The sequence below is a fragment of the Anas acuta genome, chromosome 8 (assembly GCF_963932015.1).
Source record: "Anas acuta chromosome 8, bAnaAcu1.1, whole genome shotgun sequence".
NCBI classification, from domain to species: domain Eukaryota; kingdom Metazoa; phylum Chordata; class Aves; order Anseriformes; family Anatidae; genus Anas; species Anas acuta.
In genome coordinates this window covers 9,387,128-9,403,998 of record NC_088986.1, presented here as the reverse complement: position 1 = coordinate 9,403,998, position 16,871 = coordinate 9,387,128, and positions in this window count along the sequence as shown.

Sequence of the window (16,871 nt, the reverse complement as noted above, 5' to 3'; positions counted from 1 at the left end):
TCCACGCAGACTGGTAGGTTATACTCATTTGTCATGTTCTCCAGTTCATTTATCACAATGAGTGCTCTGTTGTGAAGAATCCTGATAGAAAGTCTGCTTATTCTCCTGGTTGGCTGAGATGTGGCATTTCAATCAGCTGGTTGCTTATTGCCACGACCTTGCTGGGAAATCCAGACAGCACCCAGACGGGTGGGGAGAGAGGTCTTCCTCTGTCACTCTTCTCATGTGGAAGAATGATAATAGCATTATTTTTCTCCCAGTGCCTGTTCTGAAGAGTTTTGCCTTGACTTTTATTTTCCCATTGCTTTTTTCCAATCATGTACGTGGGATATGAAGCTTTCATTTTACCCCTCACCTTCAGACAGTTCATTAGCTGGGAGGTTGGGGCCACTGACAGCTACAGGCTGATGGAGAAGTGCCTACAGATAGCCACCATGGGGTCTGCAAATGGTCCCCAAGCACTTTATTAGCATCCGGGGGGTGGATTAGGTGAAGATTTCATAACTTTGGAGGTGTGCCTGAATTTCCAGCGGTGGCCTCACCAAGGCTGAGCCGAAGGGATGATGACTTCCCTCAATCCTCTTGTTGCGTTCCTCCTAATTCAACAGTATCTAGAACAAAAATGGGCAAAATCCATCATCACTACATCACTGGCTATATCAGGGGAGAAATGTGGGAACAAGTGATCTCATAAAGTGCCTTCTACCCTAACTTCTGTGAGTACGTGTCCCACATCGTGAAACCAAGCCAACTGCCAGTGAAAACATGACAGCAGCAAACACAGCTGTCTTGGGCAGGGTACGAATGGGTGTGATTTGCCCCGATTTCCTCTGGCACAAATGATGCCTGCTGATGGTTTTTGGTTTGTATGCATGGCATACCAAGATATTGTGTCACTCCCTAAAAAGCACATGCCTCTTCCAAGATCAGGCTTGCAGGTACATATGTGGATTTAACTATAACTACAGAAATGCATAAGATTGTATACTTCAAAAAAATATCTATTCAATAACACATCTCACCATGCCCTGAACGTGGACGCAAAGCTTTAATACTTCCCCCTGCGTCCATCCTTTCAGCAGCAACAGACTTAGCCTGACGCAGTCTGAACTCTTCCCCGTCACCAGTCAGAACAAATGGATTCCAGTAGCAAAGCACACCGTGGCTTTATCATTCCTTTGACAGGTAATTTTCTCCCCGGTGAATATATCCGAGGCTCTCACAAGCCAACTCTCAGTGGCTGCGATGAAGTGGTTTCACTCCTGGCAGCGAGCAGCGAGCCCGGCAGTGGCGCTGGGTTGTTGCTCTGTGTCTCTGCGAGCCCCACGCTCCTGAAAACCTGGTGAGATTCGTTATTATCCCCTGATTATGCCGTATGTCCTCACTCGCCTGTTGTGACCATCAGGCACGTTATTTATTACAGTGTTTTTCCAGAAACCTGGTGTGGTTCCTTCTCCGAGGCATTTCACACACAAGTAGGAGATAATATTCCCTCCCAAGAGTTCGCCGTAGAAAGGCTTACTCAGCTGCCAGCTCGGTTAAGAGTTGCCCTTCACTTGATAGCAAAATCAAAATTCAGATGCTAGCAGTGCCGCGGTGAGCTGCTGAATGCAAAGGAGCAGATACAGTCTCCAGTGCAGGGAGAGCCAAATCACAGACCGAAATAGGCAAAAAGGGGAACATTGCAAGGAGGAGATTCAACCAAGGAAATGGGGCAATGGGTCTAGAGGGAAACTGGGGAAAGAAGTGGAGGCTCCAGCAGAAAATCTTTAAGAAGCCACTATTAAAACCAGGGCAAGAATATTTATTTTCAGTCCTCACAAAAATATAGATCACTGATGTCCCCTTGAAGGTTTCAAATTCTCCAAAGGGACCTTAACATCCCAGCATCTCAGGGCAGTGGTCCTGCACTCGCAGAGTTATTCAGTTTCAGAGTTGGGCCCAGGGCTCGTGGTGCCAAAGGGCTTGGGCATCATCCTTGGGCTTGGCTGCTCCCCATGCAGCTGAGATAAAAAGGAGGAGAAACCAGAGAGAAAACTTGCATGGATTTGGTGGATGAACAGAACATCAAATTAATGCACTTAGATTTCATTTTCATTTTTTCATGCACAAAATTCATGTAGAAATTCACTAAGAGAAAAGGATGAAACATTTCCTTAAGTCCTTCCTTCTCTTCCACCCTGTATTGCCATGAATGTGTTTTTGCTGGAATAAGCTCCCAGGAGGGAGGCTTGGCTGGTGGGGGACTGGCAGAAAACCCAGAGCTGTGGGGTGTGTGGACTCGTATAAGGACCTTCTGCCTTGTCCTGAAGGATGTGGTGCCTCCAGGGAGACCAAGGGCAAGCAGGGGGGAGGCTCATGGTGGAGGGAACAGGAGGAACCCAAAAGACAAGCAAAGCAGTTAAACACAGTGATATTACCAAATGAAAGTATCTTTTCCTTTTGAAAAGTATTCACTTCTGTCTCTCTCTCTTTTTTGTCCTATCAGACACCAGGAGCGTGAGGAAGGGGACAGGAACACATGGACACATGGGTTGGGATGAGGACAGAGCACAATAGTCCTGATATAAATAGGCTTCAGCTGGGGCAGAACCTGTCCTGAATGGCTGAATGGCTACAGAAGAACACTGCTGTTTGCGGAACATTGTTCTCTTAAAGTTTTTCTGCTGGGATTTTGAAAAATTTCCTTTAGATTCATGGGCTGGCATACTGAAAAATCAGATTTCCTGTGCAGCTGAAATGCTGAGGATGGGCACATGCTAATGGAGCCTTATCCTGCCGCCTCCAAATTTCCAGGAAATCTGTCCCTTTGGATGCCACCTTGCTTGCCTCTCTGCCTCGCTCTTCGATCGATGCAGCTGGGGCTGACAGCATCTCAAAGCTTTCCTCCCTCCAGGCCTTTGTGGGTCAGTGCCCGAGTCTCAGACCTGCTAGTAATGAGCCTTATGAAGAAATAATGAGCTGGAAAAGGAGGAATATGGGGAGGAGAGATTCCCTCAGACATTTAGTTGACTATTACTATTATTATTTAGTGATAGCTGTGATCCAGACCTGAAAAGCTGCTTTTCTGGGAACTATGCTTTGCCACTTTACAGGCTGCCTCCCTGGTTCCCTCACTGCAGCTTGGAAGATTTAATATTTCTATTAAAGCACGGGAGTGCTGATCGATCCAAGGATCTGAATTCCACCACTCGAGCAAAGCCGCTGATCCCAGCTGTTCCCAGGATGCAGGTAACAACCAGGTGTACCCTGAGCAAGTCAAAAAATGGAAAATGCATTTTAAGCATCAAGCTTCAGGTCCTGGGAAGAAAGAGAGAGTAAACGGTGCTGGGGACACCTCTCAAGTCACTGCTTGTCAGGGCTGCAGGTAGCATCAGGTGCTGGGAACACCCTGTGGTTTGCTGTGGATCCATCCTCTCCCTCCAGCAGCGTTATTTGGGGTGCTGGTGGCCATCGTGCAAGGCTGGAGGAATATTTCTTCCAGCTGGGAATGTTTGTTTTGGGACATGATTCTGAACCAGGACTGAGAGAAAAAATGCAAAGCAATCTTCATGAACAGAGAAAGAGACATCGCTACCTTGGTTCAAGTGTGTTGCAAAATGTTGCTTCACTTCTTGCCACTTCAGTGTGAATTACTGGGAGGTGAGTGTTTCCCTCAGCTTGCTCAAATGCTGACATTAAAACTTGCAGAAAGAGAAACAGAAAACTGAGAATGCTTTGAGTTAGGAGGGGTGGAGGGGCCTGTGACGTACGTCAGACTTCCTTTCTTTCTCTTCTTTTTTTAACTTGAAAAAGACGTCATCTCAGCTGAGCCCTTCCTCCAAATAGACAAACAATGAATTAATTAGGGACTGCAGGACTGACTGGCAGGAAGCCTCCCCATGGATCACAACCCATCCTGTGAAGTGCCCGGACCGTGACTTGGCCTGTTGTGCTGGTACACGAGTGCAAGGCATGTTTTTTCCTTCCCCATCACATACCGGTGAAGATCTGGGTGTCATGAGGACGAGGACAAACCAGTGGGGCAAATCCTTCCTCTTTCTGTATCTTACAGGTTCCTCAGGATGAAAATGCGACTTTGAGGGTCCACTAAGCAAGCTCCCAATATTTCTGGGGTGGGTTTGTCAGCTCTGTCACACATTTTACAGGTAGAGCTGTCCTTTACTGCTGGGACATCTCTGCTCCACAGCCCAGCAGAGCTCTGCTCTTCCAGACCACTTCTCCAGCCCACGGCCCAGGCTGCAGAGAGAGAGAGCCTGGGCTCTATTTCCATGCCCCAAGGACCAACACGGGGACAGCCACCAGGGTTTACACTGTGGATCTGCCATGGGGATGAAGGGAATGATAGATTTGGAGATGATGAAAAGGAACAAGCTGATGGAGAGCCAGGGCATCCCTCTTCACAGCTCCTGGCTGAGCTGGACAAGCTGTGTTTGCAGCTGGGGACTGCAACTCCGCTGCTCCCTGTGCCCCCTGCTCACAGCTTCCCAAGCCCCCGCGCTCCATCACACACCCCCCAGCCCCACGAGCCTGGCCAGCACTTCCAATCTGAACAGATCTATTTAAAATTCAGCTGGGAGATGGGCTCCAGCTTGTTACAATGCCGTCGCTGGAAATGGAGTCATCACCGGAGACTATTCCTTTTTACAACTTTAGGTATATAGATTTCCTCTCGATTCAATTTATTTTTATATAGTGTCTTTAATACACCGTCTCTCCAAACGCTTTAGCAGATAGAATTGAAATAATGAGATAACGCTTTGCAGAAGTGTGTGCAGCCGCTCTCAGACGGGCAGCGGGGCAAAGCAATAGATGGGGATAGAGCAACGAGGACAAGGTGGAGGCAGCGTAACACGGAAGCAGCAGTAATATCTGCAAACGTTCCTGCACACCATTACGGTGAGCGTGAGGACTGATGGATATGGGGAAAAGCCTGTGGTCGGGCGCACTCTGAGAGGAGGAATTAAGGAGCAATTTGAATAGAGGAAAGATGGCTCTAAAGCAGGATGCGTTCAAGAGAGGGATGTGTTCAGACAAATGGATCAAGGGTGGTGAAAGCAAGATTTAATTCTCTCTGTTTGTTAGGGAACGGAGCCCTTGTTTGCTCCTTCATCACCACAAAATGCAACAGACCTGGGGAGGGCACGGGTGGCACGGCCCCGCTGCAGAGAGATGCCAAAATAGCTGAGCTGCCCCACTGACTGCCCTGGAAAGGGCCAGGCATGTCGAGACGTAAATGCACCCAGCTGGAAATTTCTCTCTGAACCTATTTTGGCCAGATAATGTTGATATGAGATGAGCAAGGTTTTTAGTGGAGAAGAACCGGTCAGAAGGGGAAACTGTTTGGGTCTCATTAACACGCAAGAGACTGAATAGACTGTTTTGATGTTTTGGCTTAAAATAAACATCAAAACAAAAATATGTTGTGAAGAAAGTGAACTAAATTGGAAAGGAAACTTAATTTCATCCAGCTCGGCTCACTTTTATTTGGTAGGGAAGAGCAGCATGAAAAATTCCAGGGCTTTTTGTTTTCATTACACTTTGGACTGGCAGGAACAAATGAAATCACGGGTTTTCTGGCAAAAGGGACAATCCTGTCACCACTCAGCCACAGTGAGTGATGTCAGAAAAGTCGAAATGCTTCCTTGGACTGGGATTTCTGGGCCTAACCAGTGACTACTGAACCCGAGGGTAGTTTCACTGGGACTTCTGAAGGGACAAATCTTGAGTGACAGGGAAAGCTGCCGGCAGGCAGAGGCTGTTAGAGATCGAGCGAGAGGATGCTGCAGACTCGTGATGCTGCAGTGCACCAGCTGTGAATTGCACCCAGGAGAGACCGGGGAGCTGCAGGTGCAATGGGTGCAGAGCCATACAGGACCACCCAAAATACCAACTCATGGCTGAACATTGGGATGCTGTCTGGCTCCTCCTGGGGCTGAAAAGGGATGGCTCTGCCTTTGGGGGCTGGCATCAGGACTGCCGTTTGCCCCAGCAGTTATATCTGGGGCCTGTCTTGAATATCATGGCAGGTCAGGCAGCAAATACCAGGGCAAGGGTTGTGGGGGAGAAGGCGGGGGGTGCTCCTGGGGTCCTGGTTTGGACTTAAAAGGTACAGAAATGTGAATTTTGATTATGCTTCATTTAATGAGTTTTGAAAAGATTTGGAGCTGATTTAAAAGTAACAAAAAGCCAGGGAGATGAATGAGCCTGATATTAAATTCAATTGGCTTTTGTGCAATTTGTTGCATAGTGAAGCCTCGTTAATACATTTTGCAGGCGGTTGGGTCATTTGTCATCAGAATCGCACTTTATGGAAAGCAACTTTCCTCCCTCTTCGGTTATTTTGCTCTGAAATGAGTTTCCCTGGGTCCTGTCTGCTGGCAGGAGCTGAATTGGCTTCAGCAGAGCCACATGGTTTCATGTCAGAGAAGGATCTGGCCTGTTATTTTCTCTATATATAAAAGTTATCCTTAAATAACATGCTCTACAGTTAACATCTCAAGTATATACACCCACATGGCCCTCATCCATTACAAAGAAAACCGGCCCCATATTATAGTTAATAATATTTATTGTTTCCTCTTGTTTTTCTTGAGAGCCAGTGCAGCTTCCATCTCCAGAGGGAAGAAAGGCTGGGAAAAAAAAATAGAAAAAGCTTATTTCGTTTGCATTTTCCTAATTTGCTTTCCTCTGGCTCAGACATGTGTTGCCTATAAGCTATTAAAACTCTTTCTCTAGGGTTATTCTCCCCCCTCCCTCCCCCATCTGATATTCACAACTTCATTCTGCCTGGATCAATGCCTGCAAATTTGCTTTATGACAACTTGAACAAACCCATGATGGATCAGAAAGGACCTCAAAGTAGGCTGAAGCCTACTCAAGTCAAGAGCACCAGACACGTTTGTTAAAGACCTCATTGGCCTCTGATCCTTGGGTTGCTGCAGTATTGATTTTTAGGGCCCGAGCTCAATTGCGCTGGAAGTCGAGTCGCACGGAGTCGCACCCTCGTGGGGCAGACGGGAGCTTTATAATGGGAACGGATCGATGGGGAATGATTTAGCACAGCGGGACCCGGAGGCTTGGCAGAGAAGTTAAGCAATAATCGAGCTCGGGGCTGGGAGCTGTTCCTGGCCACCGTGCTGCCCATCTCGCGGGCTGACCCCCTCCGTTAATCTGGAGCGGGTGGGTGTCAGCCTGCTTCCGCAGCTCCGGGCGGCAAATAAAGCGAGCCGGGCCCTCAGCCAAGAGCCAAGACCCGTGGCATCAGCCTGTGTGGCTCTGGGCTGTCTCCCTAAGTCACTTTCCTGCTGGGGAGGCTGAGCACAGAGGGCAGAGCACGTGCAGAAATGGCACACCCTGCACAGGCTTGCAGGCATGTTTTATCTCCTCGTACTGTCACCTTCTTGCCAGCAGAAGGTTTCTCCATTCTCTGAGCACTGCATACCTGGTTTGCCAGGGATACGACATGAAAATCTAAGCAACTCCACTAAAATGAAAGGGGGGCAGGTTGCAGATGAAGTACTGAGGCCTCAGGTTTGGCTTATGGTTCTTTCTCCACTGCTGTGTGCCTCAGTTTACCTCTCTGTTATTGTAGGTACACATCACTATTCCCCTGCTTTGAGACAGAGGTGATGCCTCTGTGGTGTTCCTATGCATGTTGTCCACAGGTTAATTCTAAAACCAGGTGGGCTTTTCAACCCGGGTCCAGTGGCTTCTCTGACCTCATCTTGAGTCCTAATATTTTCAAGGAGTAGGGTGCTCTCCGAGATGGACCAAGAGGGCTAAAATCCAGCCAGCATCCAAGGGAAGATCTCTCCTTTCTGTCCCATTATCAGGATGTCCCTTTTGTTACTGCAGCTCTTGAAACTGTCTCCAGGAGCATCTCCCCCTGCATGTGGTGAGCAAGGATGTCATGGTGCCTGAGCTCTAGCTGGAAGCCAGAATCTGGCCACACAGTGGTTCTGGCACAGCACAGCCAAAAATGTGGGCCTCTGCATTGCTTTGCTCCTTGAGGCCAGAAGTTTGTTGTAGGAAGCCCATGTGCACCAGCTGGCTGGGAAGGGTTTCTGAAAAGCTATGATCCTGTGCTGGCCATGTTCTCCCACCTCCAGAGGTTTGGGCTTCTGAAGGAGAAGAAGCCCCACAGAGGTAGATGCTGGGACCTCCTGGCTTCGTGAGCATCTTTCCTTGTGCACGGGCACCACGTTGTGCAGGCTGCTGTCAACACCGTGAAAGGCCAGAGAGGCTGTGGGCTCTCCATGCCTGGTGACAAAGCTCAGCCAGATGAGGCTCTGGGCAGCCTGATCCAACATTGAAGTTGGGTCTGACCTTAAAGCTGGCCCTGTTTGGAGGAAGAGGCTGTGCTAGAGGCTCGAGAAGTCCCTACCCATCTAAATTATTCCATAGTCCCTCCCATCATCTCATCAAGCTCTATCTGAAGCTTAGTTTTGGGCCCCTCTACTCAGCTGAAAGGGCTGTTTCAAAGTATTTCTGCTGATGAGCAGCTGCTGCTTCTTCCTCACTTGGGGAATGCTCATGGTTACTTCCCAGCTAACCCCAGCGTACCCTTGTATGTCAGTGGAGGGGACCAGCAGAAATGGGGTGAATCTCTATGGACTGGCAGTAAAGACTGACCACAGAGGTTGGATCAACACCCAAGTGACTACAGCCAAAGCCAAGACAACTTCCTAGATTTGATCGGACCCAGAGTTCAATATTCAGATGGCTAAATCTGAGGCTGAGCCCTCGGTGGCCACGTTTTCCAGAGCTTACGCTGCAAATAAACATATTTCCTTTGTGCAGCTTTTCCGGCAGCCTTTATCTGAGGGTCTCTGCAAAGGAAGCCCTGCCTTTCTCTCTCTGGGCAGACAAATCGCTCCGTCCTGATGATGCTAAGTGATGGCCAGGAACAGATGCACGCTGAGAGCAGGTTCAGGGATCCGGATACGTGCAATTGGCAAATCTTTGCTTGGTAATTCGCAATATTTGGGGGGAAAAAATAGTGATGTCTTAGCACAGTGACAGCTAGGTGCAGCTCACGCTCTGAAATCTTTGTGGAGAGGTGGGAAGAGGCGGCCAGGTTTTGTACGTAAGGGCAGATTATGAAGTGTGGGGATTAGCAAGGAGTAATTACAGTGCCTCCACTGTATATTAAGTGTGTGAAACAATATACAGGCACTCAGCGTGCAGCAGGCATTATGGCTGGGTGTCATAGTTGACGTTTTTAATATCCATTATTCAAAAATTGATTCCATGCCTGACGATCAAGCAGCACACAGCTATAATATGGGACTAGTACCACACAACAGCACTGTCATCTGCTAAGAGCTTTACAAACATTAGCTAATTCTGCCTACCCCTCTGCCAGCAGCAGGTAAGGGCTGCTATTTCTGACTGTCTGAATCCCTGAAGCTGTTGTAGATGGGGAGACCACGGCAGCAATGGGGGTGTCTTGGGCTGAGAAGCACAGGAGAGTGGCCAGATCTTGAAATGACCCCTAAGTCCCCCTAAATCCAAAGGAAAAAAACCTCCAGTGCTCAGAGCTGCTGAAAAATAGGACCTTTTAAAAATCCCGGGGCTTGTGCTCACTTATATGTTTTGCAAACACCTCTAGGAAAGGTCTTGATTTGGGAATTTTTTTCTTTCTTTCTATCATTTTTTTCACTTGGACCCTCAGGAAAAGAAGGAAGGTCAAAAATGTCAGGGAAAGCAATGAGCAGATGAGGGGGAAAAAGACTAAAAATAAGAATAAAGAATTTTTCTCATTGAAGTAAAAAAGAAAATAAAAAAAAAAGCACTTTGTCAAATTTTTGTGTGTGTGTGATTGAAAATATCTGACTCAGAAAAAAGGCTCTACTTTTCCCTACAGAAAATATCCATTGCTCCAGAAAGGAACTGGTTTGTGGATCTTAAATGAAAGCAGCAACACCTTTTAGAGTGCCTGGGTGCTCTTTGGTGGGCCCATCTCCGGGATGGCTGTTGGCAAAACCAGATTTCGTCTTTCTTCCACCCCTGCTCAACTCCAGGAATTTCTGCCCTCAAGCCTCCATTTCTCCAGGCAAATCCTCTCTGAAGATTACCTGAATTACCTCCTTCTCCCTGGAGACAGCCTCCAGTCCTGTGCTACCTGTCAACGAAAGCTCTCACCAACCCTTCCATCCATTTGTGCTTTGCTTTCTGTATCTGTATTTTGCTCTTTAGCAGCAGCCCTGAAGTTCCAGGTCGGGTGGTCCTTTGTGCTGGGGATACGGCTGCAGGTTGTGTTAAAATCATATGTGTGTGTGAAGGGTAAACTCCAGAAATCATTCCAACAGTCTGCACCGAGACTGTAAATACCAAATGCAGAGCCAGTAAAGGATCAGGCAGGATCTAATCACAACAGCAACAAAAGGAATTGCAGCACAAGCTCTCCATAACTTGCTTATATCAAAGACAGGGTCCAGTTGTGCCTGGTGTGCTCCTGCTCCCCTTTCTGGGTTTCTGCTCTCCTCTTTTGGTGCTGCTGGTGTCTTGGGGAGCCACGGAAAGCCAGATTTGAAAGAAAGAAGGGGAATGAATCTTGCTCAACCTTGGGCACTTCATTTTTTTTCCAGGGCCACCAAGTGGTGTTTGTTCCCTGTCATGATGGATCTAATATTGATTTCAGAGGTGTTTCACAGTGGGAAGAACAAGTGTTTTCAGTGAGATCTCTCCAGATCTGCCTGGCCCCAGCAGGAGCAGAACCGAGTGCTCCCGAGGGTGTCTCAGGCTGGGTGGTGGCACCTCCAGCTGGTGGCTGCTCCTGTGGGGTGTCACACCATGAGGTGGGGATGGGCTCACCGGCCCCATCAGCAAGCCAGGCAACGTGCCCAGGCTTCAGTGTGTCCAGAGACCACAGCAAAGCAAAGAAACACAGCCGTGCCCTTGGGCCCAGCCTCATTTGGAGGTTAAAAATAATGCAAAGGTTCTTAGAAAAAGAGAAAATAAAAATAAAGCCACCCCCACACTTGAAAGAAACCTGCCCCTTTAAGAAAGGATTGAACATAATCTATTTCCAGCGTACGAGAGATCGGCTAAGGATTGCTGGGACATTTTCACTGACACAAATCTACATAATCGTTTTAAACTTCTCACCATTTCTTCCGATTATTCTCTTTCTGTCACTTTAGGAAGCTCTAAAACTGATTTTCTCTCCGTAATCTTCCAGTATTGCTTAGCACCCAAATCTCTAATATTTTAAGAAGATTATTTCATTTATAATTGATTGAGTGTATTTGCCAGTTTGCTACTTCAAAGATGTTGTGCTTTAAGGGGTTCAGGTAGAGCATTATTAAGTTTCCACCCCTTAGCCCCATGCCAAAAAAAGAGGCAGGGAAATTTTGCATCCTGCCTGACACTTGATGCAATTTTATTATTATTATTATTGGTATTATTTACGTTGTCAGCCTGCTGAATAGCTAAAAAAGATCTCCAGAGATGAAAGGCAAGCGGAGTTGTCTGCAGCTGCAGGATGGGGCCGTGGTTTCCATCGCAGGGTGCAGGCTGGCACTGTCGCATCTCCTGGTGCAGCAGCCTTCCCTCCTGCACACCATGGTCTCACTGGGAAAGGGCTTGGAGAAGCAATGGGTATTCAGACGTCACTATTTTTTATTTTTATTTTTTGTTATTGCTAATGGATGCACTGCTTTTCAGCTGGATCCGCTGCCTAGGGTGTTTTCCTGGGTTGAGGCAGGGGGGATTGCGTGGTTTGGTGGGCAGGGAGAGAGGAGGGAAGGAGAAGGGACTGGGCAAAGGGTGTTCCTGGGACACACTGCTGACAAAAGACGTCTTCTTCCACTCCAGGTCAGGACAGGTGGCTGTTGCCTGAGTGCAAGCAGACTCCATCCCTCACAGGTAGGTGCTATGCCGTGGTGAGAAAGGGGCTGAGAGAAGGGAATAAGGCTGCCATCGGCAATATCCACTGTCAGAGAAGGAATTAGAGCATCTACAAGCAGGAGGGCAGGCAGAGACATGGAGAAAAGGACACCATCAACTGCACTGCTGCTCCCCGCTGCATGACCAGCAGCCTCAGAAATAAGGGGGAGGCTTCCCCCTTCTCAGCCCCGTTTTGCTGTTTGCTCCTTATCACCTGAGAACTAAGGAGACGTGCAGCACAGTGCTCAAAGCAAAGCTCTGAGCCCTCTTTTAGGGCTGGCAGAGACTTAGTGATGCTCTGTCACAGTCATTTCGGGGAACGGAGCAGCTATCAACTAACAAGAATGAATTTCAAGGCTGATCACCTGCAAGCCAGGGATAATGGGAGGTCTGCACAATCAAACACGTCTCCTGTTATAGTAAAACAAGCAACACTTGAAAAAGACATGGAAACAGGCTTCTTTAAATCCAATTCAGGGATTTGGAATCCCCACTAAACGCTTAATTAATTTTTGATTAGCTGAGAACCCATTAAACAGACTGATTCTTCTAGCTTTATAAGTAACGGCAGCATGCTGCTTTAATTAAATTAATACTAAGAGATGTTCATTTTCAAATCCTTATGTTGGTTATTTGAGAAAAATCATTTCATTCCCTTCCCTAAGAGGTTTACCATAGTCTTTTAGCCCAATGCAGTGTCTCTTCCCACCCTGTTTGTGTTGTCATTGGTTCGTCTGGAGGCAGGATCTGCCACGGCCCTCAGATTGTTCGGCCCAAAAGACCTGGGGGCATCCCAGTAGTTTTAAGGACCAAGAGTCTCATTTCCCTATAGGGGTTCACCCTATGGGCATGTGTATTCTGATTGTTTGAGGTCTCATAGCCCTGGCTTCTCCCATCCACTCGTCCTGTGGAGCTGCTGTGGGGTTGTTTCCTATGGCAGGTGGACTCACAGAATGGTTTGGGCTGGAAGTGACACACCTTCCAGTAAATCAAGTTGCCCAAAACCTATCAGCCTTTCCTGGAAGATGGAGACCAGGGATGGATGAAGGCATCTCTGAACATGATCAGGAGCAGAAGCTGGGCTCACTCTTAGAGCAGCTCATCTCATGGGGGGATTCAGCACCTCCTCTCTGCTTCTCCTGTCACCCACAGCGAGATCTGACCAACAAGCAGCTTGGTGCTGGGATGATCCCCCATGGATTTAACCACGGGCCCATCGGCACACCCTGCTGATACTCGGGGAGAGGGGCTTGGCGAGCGGCCCAGCCCCGTGCACCTCCATCCTCCCGCAAACCTCCCCCTCTCCCCACTGCCCACTTCTTGTTAGGAGCTGTCGGAGGCAGCTGGCTGCTCGTGCATTAAATTAGCAGATGTTGCGGCCACACAACATTAAGCACAACAATACTGTTAATGTGCCCTCCGGAGCCCTCTGCCTCCCTCCTCACCAGGCCTCGCCAGACACAGCCTCTCCGGAGGCAGATTAATTTCAACTCTCTGGATCATAATAAATTAATTTTTATTAGAAAAGTAGGGGGGGGGGGGGGACGGCTGATCTCCTGAGCTGCAGAGATTTAAGCCAGCTGTCGACCGTCTCCTGGCATTTGGGTTACGAAGTAAATACAGGAGGGGATTTTTTAAAAGCACCGTCAGCCCCTCCTCCATGGGAGGAGCACGAGGGAGGCTTGGAGGTGAGGGAGAGAAGTTGGTGCTGTGGGGATAATGCTGAGCTAAATGAGGGGGAATGTTTTCCTTTTTCCTGATGGGGAATGGGCTTCCTTCATGCTACACCCTCAGGACAACCTTCCCTCCCCAGATGTGGGGGCCCAAAGCAGGTCCCCATCACCACCTCCTTTGCTAAAAAGCCCCCTTTCCACTGGATACTCATCCGAATAGGATTTACCAGCTTCATGCTGCCACTGCTCCTGAAGGTGGGTGGCAGGATCTGCCAGCCCCTCGGTTGTCCCTGTCCCCAGGGCTCCATGCACAGCCCCGCTCCCCAGTCACAGCCTGGCACCAAATGGGCAGAGGCTGGCTCTGTAGTTGCACAGGGCTTCCGAGCAGAGCAGATTTGGATGGTTCAGCCCAGTTCCCCAGGATGACGAAGGCTCACAGCTCCTTTTGGCTTAAGTAGGGGCTGTCTGTACTCAGCACTTATGAAAATCAGCCCTCCGTCTTCGCTCAGATTAGCGATCAGTGTGAGGCTGCTGGAAACCCAGATCCCCGTTATCAGTGGGGAGCGCGTTGCCAGCCGGGGTTTTGCAGGGAGAGGGAGCTGGGCTCCAGTTGCCCACCCTTCATTTCCCTCCTGAGCTGAACATTTGCTGTAATATCAGTCAGATAACTGCTGAGGGACCAGGACTGTGGACACAAGCAGGTTATCTATTAGTGCTACGTGAAATGGCAGTACCATTTCTACCAGTCATTTCAAATGCCAATAAAAGTAGCCAGTATCTATCCAGAGGCTCATCCAAGTCAGCATCCTTTCTCCAGCTGTGGCCAACCAGTGAATATGTGCAGCACAACAAACTTGCAGCGATCCCTTTCCAGAATACTCTCTCCCAAGGCCCAGGTGCATGGTCAGGGGATTCCCCATGTAACCAGAATGGATTTATTTTCTCCATTAATTACTCTAGTTGTCTTTGATTTTTTCACAGTATACAGTGCCAAGGAGCTCCGCAGATTAAACAGATTTAAGGTGATTTTTTTTTTTCCTTTTCCAGCTGGAAAGAGCTGCCACTTTCACTTTTCAGCAGCTGCCTCCCAGTTCTTGTACTGGGAGAGAAAGGGAATAACCATTGTCTGTTTACCTTCCTCATCCCATTTTATCTTAATCAGCTCCTTCACAGTCATTCCTTTTCCAGGGATGAGGAATCCCAGGCAGTGTTGTCATGCTACAGATGCCATCCTGTGCTTTATTGGTAGCTGGCACCAATGCTGATATACCTCATAGAATCATAGAATCATAGAATATCCTGAGTTGGAAGGGACCCTTAAGGATCATCAAGTCCAACTCTTGACACCGCACAGGTCTACCCAGAACATGGGTGAGCACCTCCTGGGTGCTCACCCATGTTCTGGGTGCTCATTTGCAGTCTTGCAGTTCTGGATTTTTGTTTGTGTCACCGTGGGGTTATTGTTCAATTTAAGAACTCTTTTTTATTTTGTTTTTCCCTAATTTGATATGATCCAGGTTGATAATTATCTGAGGTTAAGGGGAAGGGTTAATTTTAATCAGGACCCTATTGGTTACGTGGTTCCCAGCCCAGTTTCAGGAAGGGTTGTGCTAGCAGAGCTGGTGGTGAAGTGCAGCAAGGTGGGTTTCCCTGCAGAAAAAGAGAAAACACAGCTTTGGGACCAGAGCTGGAGATGGGGAGCTAGTTAGGCTGCAGTGTGGCCTGCAGCTGAGGAGCTGGGGAACCATCAGAGCTTCTCAGCATCTCTCTGGGTGGGAGCACTGTGGGGTCCTCCAGCACACAGGGCGAGGACCTTCCCCTCCACCTCCAAAAGCCTCTGGAGAGCTGCTGGTGTGCATCACCCGTGGTCCTCAGCCCATGTTTACTCAGTCTTGAAGGCCATGACAAAACCTGACACCGACACCCTGCATACCTCTCCTGAACTTCCCTTTGAGAAGAGAACTTGGGGGAAGGAGAATGAGAGCGAATTGGTGCAGGGGCTGGGAAGGAAAGTGGTGCTTGTGATAACACCAGATCAGATTTCACCCAGTCCTTTTTCAAACACCAATTGAAAACCCCTCCTGCCACTTGACAGGTTTCCAAAATCCTCTTTCTTTCCAGGATCTACCCATGGCCCTTGAGTAGGGAGAAGAGGCTGTGAAATGAAAGCCCTATTTGCTCTGTGAAAGAGCATGACAATGTGTTGAGAGAAAGTGTTACTCACCGGCTCCCGAGCATTCAGAAAGGCGTCCATTTATCTCTCTTTTTTTTTTTTTTTTCCTTTTTTTTTTTTTCCCTTTTTTTTTTTTTTTTTCTGCTTCTTCTAAGGAATCTCTGGTTGTAATCCCTCTCTGGGATTTTTCACAGTAGTCTGATAATGTTAATATTTATCCTGGCTCGCAGATGAACTGACAGCACTGTGCCCTCTCCTTTCATTTTATCTCTGTACATCTATTAGGTGTTCTGTATGGCTTCAACTTCATTAACACCCAACCCAGAGCAGTGACAGGTAAAACGAGCTTCCATCACCTCCTTTCACCTCTCTCACCTCCAGGGGTTTATTTTCTTTGTTTGTTTTTATTAGTTTATTTATTAAAAGGATAAAGATTTTAAGTAATGCCAGAAGAAGTTTGCTGGTTAAGAGATTTGTGGTGTCTGAGGAGATTTCCTAGACTGTTCCTCGCCCTTCATTAAAAAAAATAATAATAATAAAAAAATGCAGACTTTTGGCAGAAGGGTTGTGGGGACCTAGACAGTTGTTTGCAAAGAGTTCAGTCCTTTGAAGAAAAGGACCTGTTGAGTAGTGGAGCTTCTTCTACTGATGTCTGGAGTCTGACCATGATGGTCAGTGAAAAGCCCTGATATCAGGGTTTGTGCTGCCCTCGGAAGAGATGCCTGCAGAACAGCAAGAGCCAGCTGGAACTTGTGATGGAGACAATCAGGATTTCCTACTTTGGGGGGGGCGGAAATTTATCAGCCCAGGAGGCAGAGGGATCTTGTTAAAGTAGTAGTAGTTAAAATAGTCTTGTAATTGTTATAAAGATTGTTATATTATTATACCTGACTCAGAAAACACAAACCTTTGCAGCTGTATTTTCCCAGTGACCTCTGGATTATCTACAGTCCTCCCTCACAAGAGCATTAGGATGATGAGGGCATGGGGAAGATCCTTGAAGCCATTCACAGTAAAATGCCTGCAATTTTAAGAGATACCCTAAGTAACCAACTTACCTCAAACTTTTACTGGTGCAGTGGAACATCTTCAGTTGTGAGCACAGATAGAAGTTTGCTGTTAAATACGATTTT